This window comes from Magnolia sinica, chromosome 19 (assembly GCF_029962835.1).
Source record: "Magnolia sinica isolate HGM2019 chromosome 19, MsV1, whole genome shotgun sequence".
In the NCBI taxonomy this organism is placed as follows: Eukaryota; Viridiplantae; Streptophyta; class Magnoliopsida; order Magnoliales; family Magnoliaceae; genus Magnolia; species Magnolia sinica.
The window spans coordinates 27354767-27369833 of NC_080591.1; positions in this window are offsets into that span (position 1 = coordinate 27354767).

A 15067-nucleotide genomic window follows, 5' to 3' on the forward strand; every position below is an offset into this window, starting at 1 on the left:
TATTTTGGTTTTTGGCAATCCAAACTGTTTGCGAGGTGGAATAGTCAAAATGTGTCATGTGTTCATCACGTGGTGGGCCATCATCTCATCTATGTAAATCTTCAAATTGATTTTTCCGCCCGCCATGTGACCTATATGAACACGCGTCACATTTCAATAGGTTCACGTTAGAAGTTTCATAACATGAGATTTTTGTAACAAGTGGTACAGGTAGTTCACGTTGTCACACAAAGGGTCCACCAGACCTGGATGGTCATCTATATATAAATAAATAAATAAATAAAAGGAAAAAAAAAGGGCAATTCTAATTGTTAGGTAGGATAGAATGTCAAGTGCAATTAACAGCCCACTCCAGATCACCTTCATTTCAAGTCGATCGACGATCAATATCATTGATCAACAACAGCAAAAGTTTTGCTATGGGCACTTTGTTTTCGTAGTAAAAGACAATATCAAGAAAGGGTTGGTAGCCAGGCAGCATAACACGGTCGTTCCACCGCTTCCCTCTAGGGCCCACCAGCACAACATCACCTATTTTGTTTGGTGGGTGGGTCCCACGTAGGGCCCACCATCTTTTATATATATATAATATAAAATATATAATATATAATATATATAATATATAAATATAAAATATATAACATATATGTGCATGCTGACGTTCAGGCCCTGGACGGCCTGGACAGTCACATACATCAAGGAGGGCCTCACACGTGGGGTGTGGACGGTGGACGGTTTGGATAAAACACATGCACGGTGGTGTGGCCCACTAAAGTGGATGGATGACGTGGGTGGGTCTCATGGACCCCACCCTCAGTCCACACCTTTGTGTTAGCCACTGTACAAGGCACTAATGCCTCAGCGTTAAAACGAGGTACCTTTCAACCAGCCTACCACTGAGTTATGGATCTGGGCATGGATAAACAGGGCCCCACACGGACGTGGGTCCCACCGTCTAGGGGTGGTGGACGGTTGGATAAAACACATACTCTATGGTGTGGCCCATCTAAAAGGGTGGACGGCGTGGATGGGTCTCATGGACCCCACCATCACACACTCCACTGTCAGCACACACCCACCGTCAGTACACACCCACCATCAGTTAACACTTCACTGTTACCAGAGAGAGAGAGAGCATTACCTGTGTTGGTGAAGAGATCGACAGGAAGAAAGAGGTGGGAGAGATGTCTGCGGCCGGCGTTGGGAGAGGAAGAGACGGAGTGAATGAGAGGGAGAGAGAAAAGGGGAGTCATTTTAGGCAGATTGCGTTCTAACTCAGTACCTTGCGTACTGAGTAAACCATGTGGGGTCCACCGTTATTTATTTATTTTATCCACTCTGTTAATACATTTTAACAGATAATTTTAAGTCTTGATACCAAAATGGAAGAATATCTAAACCTCAAGTGGACAACACCACGGGAAACAGTTTTTTTGAACCTCTACCATTGAAAAATTAATGGAGGTCACAGAAGTTTTGGATCAAGCTGATGTTTGTTTTTTCTCTTCATCTATGTATTTGTGATCTTAAGAACAGGTTGGATGACAAATAAACATCACTGTGGGTCCTAGGAAGTTTTCAACGGTGTAAATCATTATTCCACACTATTTCCTGTGGTATGGTACTCTAGAGCTTTGGATTGACTTAACATTTTGGATCAACCCCTAAAATTAGAGGGAAAAAAGGATGGACGGTGTGGATTAACCACATACATTCACAGTGCAAGATCTAGACCATGAATCAGGTGAAAAAAATATAGACATTCCGTTTCACAGAAATAATCTGATAACAAATCACTGGGAACGGATTGGCTACTCCCCCTGACACCAGCCCCGGGGCTGGTGGTCGGTGCTCTGTGGGCCCTGCCATGGTGTATGTGTTTCATCCATTCCGTTCATCCATTTTTAAAGATCATTTTAGGGCTTTATTTTAAAAATACGAGGGTTATAAATCTTCAATGGACCACACTGTAGGAAAACAATAGTGATTGGATATCCATCATTTAAATTCTCCTAAGGCTCAGTGTATTGTTTATCTGACATCCAATCGGTTGATTAGGTCATAAAGACCCAGATGAAGGGAAAAAACAAATATCAGATTGATCCAATACTTTTATGGCCCCCCAAAAGTTTTTAATGGTTGAAGTTCATTCGACACTGTTTCCTGTAATGTGGTCCAATTGAGATTTTTATATATCTCATTTTTTGTGTAATACCATAAAATGATCTATAAAAATATATGGACAGAATGGATGAAAAACATACATCATGGTGGCGCCCACATAGCATCGAACACCAGCTATTGGCTGGTGGCAGGGGGAGTAGCCAATCCGTTTCCCAAATCACTTACTATTCACGTGTACATCGAATATATACCATTGGTGATTGTGTTCCTGTAATTTTCCATTATATAATAAATTAATGGATAGGATATATGGAATATAGAATTAAATTGATCTAAAAAAATCTAATTAATGGGTCAGATCTAATAATATGTAGGTATATCATCATTTATACCGCGATTTATTTCTTCACTCTCTTCTCATGCGAGTCGTCATGGAATTTCAAATTTAAAGAATGGGAAGGTGATGTGGTTGCCTGACCAACCGTGCTCTGTTAGGGGACGTTGATTATATACACGTACACATTCTCACACGCACGTTTCGTACCTTCACTTAATCTTAACCGTCCAAAATATCAGATCCAGTAAGAATTAGGTACATCCCATAAATCGATTCGTAGCCATTTGATTAATGGTCATTTCCTATTGAAATGTGACTGTTGGATATCCAATCAATATTGTTTTCCTATGATGTGGTCCACCTTAGGTTTATATCCCTATCATTTTTTTGATCAAGCCCTAAAATGATCGGTAAAAATGGATGAACATAATGGATGAAATACATACATCATGGTGGGGCCCACATAGCACGTAATACTAGCCAACGGGTGGGTGGCAGGGGAGTAGCCAATCCGTTCCCATCCATGCTGGTATTTGTGGTGTGGTCCATTTAATCTTTGGAAATGATTCATTTTTGGAATAATTCTCTGAAATGATCTCGATGGATGAACGGTGTGGGTTGATACCAAATTTTCGGTAAATCCAAAGCTCAAGTGGACCATGCCACACGAAACAATGTGGAATAATGATTTCCACCATTGATACCTTCCTTGGGCCCACAGTAACGTTAACGTTAATTTATTTGCCATCCAACCTATTCATAATATCAAATATATATGAATGAAGAGAAAACACAAACATCAGCTTGATCCAAAACTTCTATGGCCTCTAAGAATTTTTCAATGGTAGAGGTTCAATCACACTATTTCCTGTGGTGTGGTTCACTTGAGCTTTGGATATGCTTCATTTTTGTTCTTTAGACCTCAAATTATTTGTTAACATGGATAAACGGAATGGATAAAATAAATAAATAACGGTGGACCCCACAAAGTTTACTTTGGTAAAGGTAATGACTAATTCACCTGAATGTAGAGGGGTTTCCTTAAAACATTTATAATCATATATTAGGCTTGCCTTAATGTGATTCACATATCCAACCCACTCATTATGTGTGTCCCACTTGGATGAGGGGTCAGACCAAGTTTTAGCCGCATCCAAAACTCATGTGGGCCCCACCAAGTGCTTTTATATTTTTTATGATGTCTTGACGTGGTTTTAGATGGTATGGTCCACCTGAGTTTCGTTTACGGATGATTTTTGAGATATCTCATAACCTAAAGGGGACACATTAAATGCACGGTGTTGATGTTCGACACACATCATGATGGGGCCCACAAAACTTATCTACATCAATTCGTAGGTTCTCACAAGGTCAATAAATTGGGTCACAATTTCGACAATAACATTTAACCCATTTTATATGTATAGTCCATTCACTCTATTTTATTGATCAATATCCTCAATTTGACTAGTTACTCGCCTCAATCAGGCTAGCTACATGTGAGAAAGGTATTGGGAATACAAGATTGATCAACAATTTGAGTGAAATTTGATTTAAACATATGAAGTTATTTACTCTTCAATCTGGACTAATTCGATTGTCCAAAAATGGTTAAATGTTCAATTAGTGGATGTGCCTAATAATTTATTAAAAAAATATTTTTTTTCACAGATAAATATCATTTCCCATTAAAAAATTAAATTTTTTTTTAAAAATGTATATTTTTTTACTCTTATTTTTTCTTTCAAAACTTTTAACAAAATATCATTTTTAATATAAAATATTTCAAAAAAAAAATTAAAATACAAATTCTGAATTTTTATTTTCAAAATATCTTAAATTTTCACAATTTTTAATTTTTTTCCCATAAATTCCAATGTGCGAATTTGGTTTATTTAAAAGCATCATGTTGTTTTCAACTGTTCAAGTTTTTAAAAAATATATATATTTTTTCAAAATCTTAGTGTTTTTATAAATAACTTTTTCTTTTAATTTCGAATTTTGAACATTTTCAATTGTTTTTCAAAATCACAAAATTTTTCAACTTATTTATTTTTCATTTCAAAATGTTTGTTTTTTGATGAAGTATCGATTTTTTAATATAGTTTTATTTTAAAAATTTTCAATTCTTTTTCACTTCTCCATTTTTTTAAAAGCATTTTATTTGAAATTGTCAATTTTAATTGAACTTCACAATTTATTTATTTTTTTTTTCAAATTTCAAACTCTCATTTTCTTTTTAAAAATATTTTCATTTTTCAACATTGTGAAAATTTTCACATTTTTTAAAATATTTTTAATTTTCTTTTTCAGGATATTATTTTTTCTCAAAATCAAATGCTATTTTTTTTAAAAAAAATTTATCAACTTTATTAAATATTCTTTTTTGTTCCCACAATAGATTTATATTAAATCACGATTTTTATTTTTTCAAAATCTAATCTTTTTCTCAAACATTGTTAAATTTTTTAAACTTCTCAATATTCTTTTTCATGTGATATTACAAATCATTTAAATATTAGTTTTAAATTAAAAAATAAAAATAAAAATTCCACTCATTTGATATAAAAATAAATAAATTTTCTTTTTGCATTCAATCAATTGTTAAAAAATAATCTTAGATACAAATATGTACAATTAAACCACTGAAATTATATTAAAAAACAATTATTAGACTACAAAAAACTTAATTTTCCACCATATTCTAAAGAAAATGAAAAAAAAAAATTTAATGTTTAGGCAAAAGTCCTTTTACGACGGACCTGATCCGTCGCAAAATCAACTGAAAAGCCCGCCATTTGCTAATTTCGGCGGGAATTTGCAACTGTTCGTTTTCCGTCGCCAAATCAAACTTTGCGACGGATTTCATCCGTCGCCTAGTTACGACGGACAAAAAATCCGTCGTAAATACGTCGTAAATCGGATTTTAGCGACGGATTTTGGTCCGTCGCTAAATTTTGCGACGTTAGGCCTACGGATATTCAAGAAAGACAAGCTTAGCGGATTTTAGCGACGGATTTTGGTCCGTCGCTAAATTTTGCGACGTTAGGCCTACGGATATTCAAGAAGGACAAGCTTAGCGACGGACTTTTTTCGTTAGCGACGGATTAAATCCGTCATGAAACCAAGAGATTGTCCGTCGCAAAAATACGTCGCAAAATGGCCACTTTGGCGTAGTGGGTCCCATACCACCATCCCCGACTCATGAGGCTACCATCTTAGGATGTTTAATGGAAACCCGTCGACTAGTGGCCAATTATATTACAGTATATGGGGCTTACTATCGCTTGCTTGTATAGAAATGGTACACCGAGCCACATAAGGCAAATACCAAAACCGAACCATATAAGGCAAATATCAAAACTGAGCCCCATAGGGCAAATTTCAAAACTAAGCCACATAGGGTGAATTTTTAAACTAAGCCACATAGGATAAATATCAAAACTGAGCCCCACAGGGCAATTGTCAAAACTAAGCCACATAGGGTGAATTTTTAAACTAAACCACATAGGGTGGTTATTAAAACCATGCGATAAAGACCATCCTTAAAAACCACTTAACACAACAACCCTGGATGGTTGGCCCACATCAATGGTCAATTTAAACCACCATTCAATAACCGCTAGATCGAAGGTTCATTGAAATCACCATCAATCGAGTTACATCCTAAGTATGGGTGTATATTTATAAGTGGGGGTTTCCTACTGATGTACCAGTTTAAGTTCTGTAAGCAATCCACAAATAATTTACAAGCATGAATAAATATGTAAGATAAACATTAAGCATGTAATGTAGCAATTCAATTCCAACAATTAACATATATGGCTATGAAATGGAGATATCAATTATAAATTAAAATAAAAACTATAACTTAAGCTAATGGAAAAATGGAAAGCTTAAGGGGAAGAATCATCATCTAACTAGTCGAATCGTCAATGCCAACTAAGGTTGCTAGGAAGCGCGTTCCCTTAAAATCAATTCCTACCATAAATTAGGAACTCGTATGATTTGATCCAAGTCTTATAAACTGCCTAATGTTTAAGATCATAGCCTAGGATTTTAATTACTTATCTTTATGTTTTTAGTGTAGAATTAGGGTCTTATCTTAGAGTTTAGTCAAACACTTAGGTTCTAGGATTTGGATCCTAAATTATTTTTAATATTATTATTACCATTAATACCATGCAACAGGTTAAATAATATTCATGATGGGAGTATTAATCCATTAATATTAATAATGGTGGTTCATAAGTTCATCTCTAGATACACCAACATTATTTAATCTTCTTAAAATGACTAATATTCTATTAAACAATACAAGTAATAGCAACAGAATATTTACCAATGATAATATAATAAGGGCTATTACTAAAAGTCAAGTATTACACTAATTTCTTAAGGGAAATGATAAATACTTTCCAACGCTATTAGTTATAATTATCAATAATGAATCTAGCCATGATAATAGTTACCATGACCCACCATGAATTATGAAATTCTATAATTAGCCCGAACCTAACACACTATCTATGTTTAGGGTGTTGTCTTAAAGTTTAGACCACTTAGGTCTAGGATTTAAGTGCTAATTGGTGCACGTTTGACCATAACGCTAATAATATTAATAAATTTCATGGTGATGCTAAACATTGAGGATATGTGGCATTAATAATTATTGTGATGAAAATAACTAGTATGCTCTAATATTTGAGGATGATGAAATGCAACACTAATATTTAACAATTGCAATTTGTTTGTGATAATTAGCATTAGTATAAGTAGTTTACTAATGGTTAATCGTACTACATATTGATAATCCTATTAATGATAATAACGATAACATTGATAATTATAATCACAGAATTTCAATATGGATGGAGAAGGTGGACTCACCTAGATTGACTCAGTTCCAGCCGAGTTGACTCACTTGCTATCTCTCTTTTCAGTTAACAGCCCGTCAGCCCTACGTGGACACGATTTAGCTCGCCCAACACAGCAATCAGCCTCCAACTCCACGTCCAGCATGCCCATTCACTAGGAGGGCCCGGTTAGAACCGGACTCGGTTTGCCTAGCAACTCGGCTCGCAACACTCTCTCTTCTATCTTTCTCATCTTCTAAATCTCCCTTTCCCTCCTTGCTTCTTCCTCTTTTCTTCAAACTGGAATGTCCAGCCAAGGACGTCAGACTCGACCCATGACTCGCTGAGTCGAGCATGGGCTCGACCAGCAATAGGGATCACCGTACATGACTCAGCAGGCCGAGTGGTTGCACCCCGACTCCTCTCTCTCTTTCTCCTTCTTTCTCTACTCGCTATCTCCTTCTTCTTCTTGTCTCCCTTTCTCTCCCCTTCACTCATCAGTGTTGATGAGAACTCGGCCAGCAGTGCGACCCGGGTCGCGACTCGGTTTGGGTCGGGCGAGTGCTGCTTAACGGCAGCAGGCTACCCCATTTTGGACTCTCTCTCTCTCTCTCTCTCTCTCTCTCTCTCTCTCTCTCTCTCCTTTCTGTCTTCTTTTTCTTCTTTCCTATATTCTCTAGAGACGTTCAGCGGTGGGACCGGTTGCAACTAAGTTCAGCAACAGTCTCTTCTTGACGAAGATGGTGATGGCCATTAATGGCGAATTTCAAACGAAAGCTTTTCTTTCCAATCGGCTTCTTCCAGATGGTTCATATGGACCTTAGGGAGCTTGTAGATAAGCTCCATTGAAGCTTGAGGAGGTTAGGCCGGTGAGTTCGGTCTCTCTCTCTCTCTCTCTCTCTCTCTCTCTCTCTCTCCCATTCTCTTTCATCTCTAAAACTTAGCTTCAGAGGGCTAGGATCTCTCCAGGACGGACGGATGGGATTGGAAAGGGGAGAGGTTTCACGCGGATCGCTGAGCTAGAAGAAAAACAGCTTCCATTTTTGGGGCTTGTTTGCACCCAGAATCGTTTGCTTTCACATGCACTGAATCATGTAAAACTTGGTGGTTTTGGTCTCAAGTGTGTTCTCTGTCAGATTGATGGTTTGGATTATCCATATGGACCGTGTAGGTGGGCCACTGATCAGATCTTCAGATGCACATGCGTCTGCTGTTTAAACCGGAAGAAATAGAGGGGTATTTCTCTTTTTCGGGAAACACTTGGCCAGAGCCAGTTTGACCGGGCGTTCCAATCTAGTGCACGGCGAGTGCACGTGTTATGTACACATGCGATCAACAAAATGGGGTTCGTAAGTGGATTTGATGAAATCCACTTCGTCCATTCTACTTTAGAGGCCTCATTACAGCCCCTGACCAAAGATGGGGCAGATCCGCGGTCTAGGTGGGCCATATAGGTTGATTCCTAGCTCTAACGGTGGCTTTCCATTGATCCAACGGTCGGGTCGTCCCGAGATTGAATGGTAACGGTTAAAAGGCCCTAATGGTTCATTCCACCATAGATTTCTAACACATTTACCAATGTTAATACTAATTCTATTATTACCATCTACTACTATCATTATCTTGTAAAATTACATTAATATAAGTAATAGTGTAATTTGTTATGTGTGTGTGTGTGTGTGTGTGTGTGTGTGTGTGTTTATCTTGTAAAATTACATTAATATAAGTTATTAGGACTAGCATCACCTGTTTTATGTTATTAAATGTTCAATTACTATCATTATTATTATCTTTATTATTTTTCTAAGTTATTTGTCGTGGCCTGCATCCTGACCAATGCCTTTTATTTATTGTAGGCTTTGATAAGAAAGATTAGATCATTTTAAAATTTGTAAGTGGGCCACACATAGGTTATTTCACGATCTATGAAGCTCTGACGGTTAGATTGATTCTAAACTTGCTCATTGGTGACCTCTAGGGTTCCTAACCTAATTTAGGTGAGAATCATCAATAAACCTAGTGATCAAAGGGACTAATTTGTAATTATCAAGTGATGTATCACCCGATGGAGTTTCGAAGACCAGATGGATAATTCAAGTCTCGAGATTCATGTTGGACAGTCGGATTAGGTTATACACCTTAGCTTGAGACAACATCTGACTTGATCTATCTTTGTGGTAAGATGAATACCACAAGCCTCAACTGCCGGCTTAGATTATGGGTTGGAGCCGTAATCTTACCATAAATGATCAAGGCCCAAACCTAGGTGGATTGACTTTAGACCCTACATATGCATTGTGGATTGTCCTAGCTCGAATCCAAAAGATTAAAAGCCATCAGGGTCTAGGGCGGATTGAACTAACTCTTACGGGTCCATCATCACCACGATCCACATCAAATGATTAAGATGGACAGGTCGTGAGTTGCTGAATGATGATGTGCAATATATGCTATGTGTGTTCCCACATGCATTCATGCTAAGTTGGTTTTGAATGGTAACACTCAAGCATTGAAAAATACGGGGTATTACATAACCCCTTCTTGTTTAAATATTGCCCAGATCAGATTTTAAGGAGATGTGTGCCCGATAATGAATATCAAAGTATAATTTCCTTTTGTCATTCTCAAGCCTGTGGTGATCACTTTTCTGCTAAAATGACCACGACTAAAATTCTGCGGTGCAACTTTTATTGGCCCACTATGTTCAAAGATACTCATGAGTTTTGTAAAGCTTGTGAGCGTTGTTAAAATTTGAGAGGATTGTCCTCTCGAAACATAATGTCATTGAACCCCATTCTAGTTATTGAAGCATTCGATTGCTGAGGCATCGATTTTATGGGACCATTCCCCCAATCCTTTGGAAACATCTACATTTTGTTAGCTGTAGACTATATTACCAAATGGGTTGAGGCGATCCTGTGCCAGAACAATGATTATCAAACAGTCATTCGATTCTTAAAAGAAAACATCATTTTCTAGTTCGGAGCACCTCGAGCCATCATAAGTGATGGAGGTTCATACTTTTGCAATAGGTCATTTGAGAACTTAATGAAAAATATGGCACCTCTCACAAATTCAGTACCCCCTACCATCTCCAGACAAAGCGGTCAAGATGAAATTTCCAACAAGAAAATCAAACAAATTTTGAAAAAAAAAATAAAAAAATATTAACCCCGATCGTAAAGATTGGTTAATCAGATTGTCCAATGCTTTATGGGCTTACCATACAGCTAATAAGACCCCTATTGGAATGTTTCCCTTTAGACTTGTATATGAGAAGGCTTGCCACTTGCCTGTGGAGTTGGAACATAAGGCCTACTGGGTAATTAAAAATCTGAACTTTAATCTAGACAATGTTGGCTCACTGCGCAAGATTCAATTGATTGAACTCAAAGAAATCCATAATGACGCTTATGAGAATTCAAGAATTTACAAGGACAAAATAAAGGTATTCCATGACCGGAACATTCTTTGGAAATCATTCACACCAAGTCAAAAAGTCCCTATGTATAATTCTCTATTACACCTTTTCTTGGGTAAGATTCGGTCTCGTTAGACTGACTATTTTATTATTACTACTGTTTATCCTCATAGGGCCGTTGAGATAACGAATCCAATGAATGACAACATTTTCAAAGTGAAAAGTCATCATCTCAAGCCATTCGTTGAGAAGTTTGATTTAAAGGATATGTTCATGCCTCTGATTGATCCTATGTATCAGGATTGACCTCCTAGTCTGATGGAAGTGTAGTTAAGCTTATTACTTTCATAAGATTTAGGATTGGGATAGTTTGATTTCAATTTGTTTAGTTTTCATGTTAACCCATTTACATGTTGAAAAACTTTGAAAAAACTTCAATTCTCCTTTTTCGGGTACTATCTAACCTTCACTTCCCATTTCTTTTCGTTGTCTCATATGCATTACATGCGTATGTCTTTTACATTGAGAACAATATAGATTTAGGTTGGGGGTGTGGATTAGGTAAACTAATCAGTGTTTTCTTAGTCTTTGAGAAAATTGTTTGAAGTTTTTTAAAATTCAGAATTTTCAATTTCAAAACTAATTTGGAAAGTGAAAGTTTGTATAATTAAGAATGTTTTGTGTATTATGATATGATAGAAAGTTGAATTTTTGAATTGTTGGAGTTTGATCAACTGAGTACTATATTGCTAAAGTTCTTTAAATCAATTGGTTAAGCGGAAGTTTGAATATCACTTTAATATAAATCACAGTTCATACTCGACTTAGTTTTTTGTGAAATATTAGGGCGTGTTTGGATTCACGGTTTCGAGTGTATAGTATCATATTAGTGGGGTTGATGGGACATGTCCCTCGTTTGGAAACGAACAGCGGGCAACGCATTCAACGCGCGCGAATATGCCTAAGAACCACTTTGCATCATCGATGGGATTGTACCACGCAATCGGCCGGACGTTTAGTCAGACGTAAACAGGAAAAAAGCATTTTTTTCTTTCACTGTGTTGCTGGTAATGCCCAGTATGGCCATCTTTTGACAAATCCACACCGTCCATCATCTTCCTCTTAAGATTTAAACCATGAATGGTGAGCTTTGATCATCCGATGATGTGGCCTACTGAGACAATCAAGCTGAAACAACAGTCGAACAGTCTTCTTTTGATCATTGTAGCGATCATGAGGAAGTACATGGCCATGAAAGGTCAACATGTTTTTGATGAGTTTTCTCCCTCTACCTAATGAACGGTTCAGATCCACTTTTCACTGCATAATGGTGGCCCACAACGAAAAGACGGAACCACTATTTCGCAACAGAGTTGACGTACGTCGACTCTGTGAAGTTTGGTGGCCCACTTATTGAAGCTTCTTGGAAAATCCACTCTGTCCATTGGATTTAGGACGAAAAACCATCCGGAAGGGAGTGCTTTTGGAGTAAAATTAGCGTGGCCCATGAGAGTGTTTACTCCGCCATCCATTTTATATTTAATAGTTGAGATTTTGCAATAGTTTGCATAGAAACAAAAGGATACCTAGGCAAGGGTAATGCCTACCCTCTGAAGTGAATGAACGGCTTAGATCATTCAATGGAACAGTGAGTGAGTCCCACTACACGCACATATATACATCGTGTAGCCCTTATCTGATCGTTTTCAAACATTGATCTGACATGAAATTGTATACATGCTAGAGTAATACGTCCAATCCAAATATTGGTTAGTGGCACGTCTCCGCTGGATGTATTCTGAATATCGCCCAACGTATATGTGAACAGTACCAGATACAATACAATAAAACCAAAACACGAATCCAAACATGCCCTTAGAGTTTCTGATTGTAGTATGTAAATCACTGATGGGTATTGAGAACCAAGTCTAAAAAACTTGATCTACCTTAAAAGATTAAAAGAACCAGCTAAAAAATAGTTAAATCGACTAAAAGGCAATGCATGTAAGAGATTTTCACTGGAAAAGAAGGAAAATACTGAAAATAATGTGAGAAATGTCGTCGATACAAAATCTAAAGCTGGATAAAGAAGAAAGGGGGACAAGTTTGGAATCAGTTCTTGTGTTAATCCATTCGCCTTGAAGTGATGAGCATGGCTAACATTATGAAACAATAGTTATTTCTATAGAAATTGAGTTGGGACTCACTGAGCACATTAGAAACTTGATATTTGAACTTATGCTCTCATTTAATTGATATAGGAAGACTTGATTTAATTGATTACTCATGAGGTTCAACTCTAGGTTTTCAAAATTTCACTCTCTTCTTTAATTTCTGCTCATTCATAATTGTTTGCACAAAAGATTATTTTCTAAAAGCGATTTGAACATTGAGAATTGAGGATTTCTTCACTCATGTTTTGCTTGGGACTAGCAAAATGCTAATTAGGGAGTGTGTCGAGTATGAAATATTGCATATTTCTCTCTATTTATGTCATGATTTTATAAACATGATAGTGCTTAATCGATATAATTATGCATGTTTTCATGTACGAGGTGATTTTGAGAGCTTAAGGTGAAATTGATGTTAAAAGGAAGATTTATACTCAAAAGATTACTAAATGAAGATTTGGAGATTTGGAAGTCATTAATGAAAAATTCACATGGCAAAGAATTAAGGAAACTAAGTGAGAAATAAAGAAAATTGAAGATTTGAAGTAAAGAAAAGGAATCCTGAAAATTGGTCAGAAAAAAACATATTCTGGAATTCCGAGTTTAAAACAGAAAAGTCCTAAACCAGACTTCGGTCCAACTGAAGTTCAATTTTTGTTCGATCGAAATCACACAAAATAGTCCAGTGAGAATTGAGACTTTTAGCCTTAATTCAGTCCGACTGAAGCCAACTTCGGTCCTACCGAAATTGCATATAATTGTCTAGCGAGAAAGTAAGATTTTCAGCATTAATTCGGTCCGACTAAAGCCAACTTCAGTCCGACCGAAGTAGAACTTTTTACGTAAGTTTGAGGCAGTTTCAAAGTTGATACAAGCAAAGTTTATAAATATGGGTCTTTTATTTGTTTCTAAGCACGAATTAGGGTTGGAAGAGTGAAGATCAATGTTGATGGATTGGCCCTGGGGAACCCAGGATTATTTGGGGGTGGGGGCATCTGTCGGGACAAGAAATGGGAGTTTCTCTTTGCTTTTGCGGCTGGATATGGCCAAGGTTCTAATGTCCATGCAGAACTTCGGGCCTTCCACGACGGTCATTATTTATGTCTGACCAAAGGTATGAAAAAGGTAATTGTGGAATCGGACTCTCAACTGGTCATTAATTTCATTTCGGGTGCTGCGAATCCGGGTTGGAAGCCCAGGGCCGAATGGGTGAAGATCAATGTCGATGGATCGGGCCTGGGGAACCCAGGATTATCTGGGGGTGGGGGCATCTGTCAGGACGAGAAAGGGGGTTTCTCTTTGCTTTTGCGGCTGGATATGGCCAAGGTTCTAATGTCCATACGGAACTTTGGGCCTTTCACGACAGTCTTTATTTATGTCTGGCTAGAGGTATGAAAAAGGTAATTGTGGAATCGGACTCCCAATTGGTCATTAATTTCATTTCGGGTGCCGCGAATCTGGGTTGGAAGTGGAGGGCATGGTTTTTCAGGATTAGGTATCTTATGTCTTCAGCCCAAGTGGAGATCACCCACATCTTTAGAGAAGGTAATGGGCTTGCTGATTCTTTGGCCCACTTGGGCAGTGGGAACCAAACCTTCTCGATCTTTGTAGATAAAGATAGCCTCCCATCTCGGTCCAGGGGTCTGATCTTCCTTGACAAGCTGGGCCTAGGAGCGATTAGAGATATTAACGTTGGTAATATGGGGTCATGCTAGGGGCATTTGGTGGCAGCTTGGTGAAGCGGGTCCTTTGCCTAGCGCACCTTTAGATTTTCGTTTTGTAGCTTCTTTTACACAATAGGTGTGGCCTGTATCTTTCTGTTGGGGTGCACCCAAAGAGCTATAAATTTTTCTGTGATTAATGATATCGTGGCAAGAGCCCACTTCTAAATTTTTTTTTAGAAAAAGGTCAGAAGAGTGGAGCAAGGTATTGGAGAACTTCAAGGAGTCCTTTCTTATTCCTCAATCTTCTTTTTATAGTTAGTTTTTATGTTTTTTTTAAGAGTTTTAACTTCAATCATGTCTTTGGTTGGCTAATCTCTTAACTAGAGCTAATAAGTGAAGCTTTTAATTTTTTTAGATGATTATCTTACTTTGATTCACATTTATATTGAACTTCTATTGATTTATAATTTAAATGAAGGAATATTTTCAGTTTT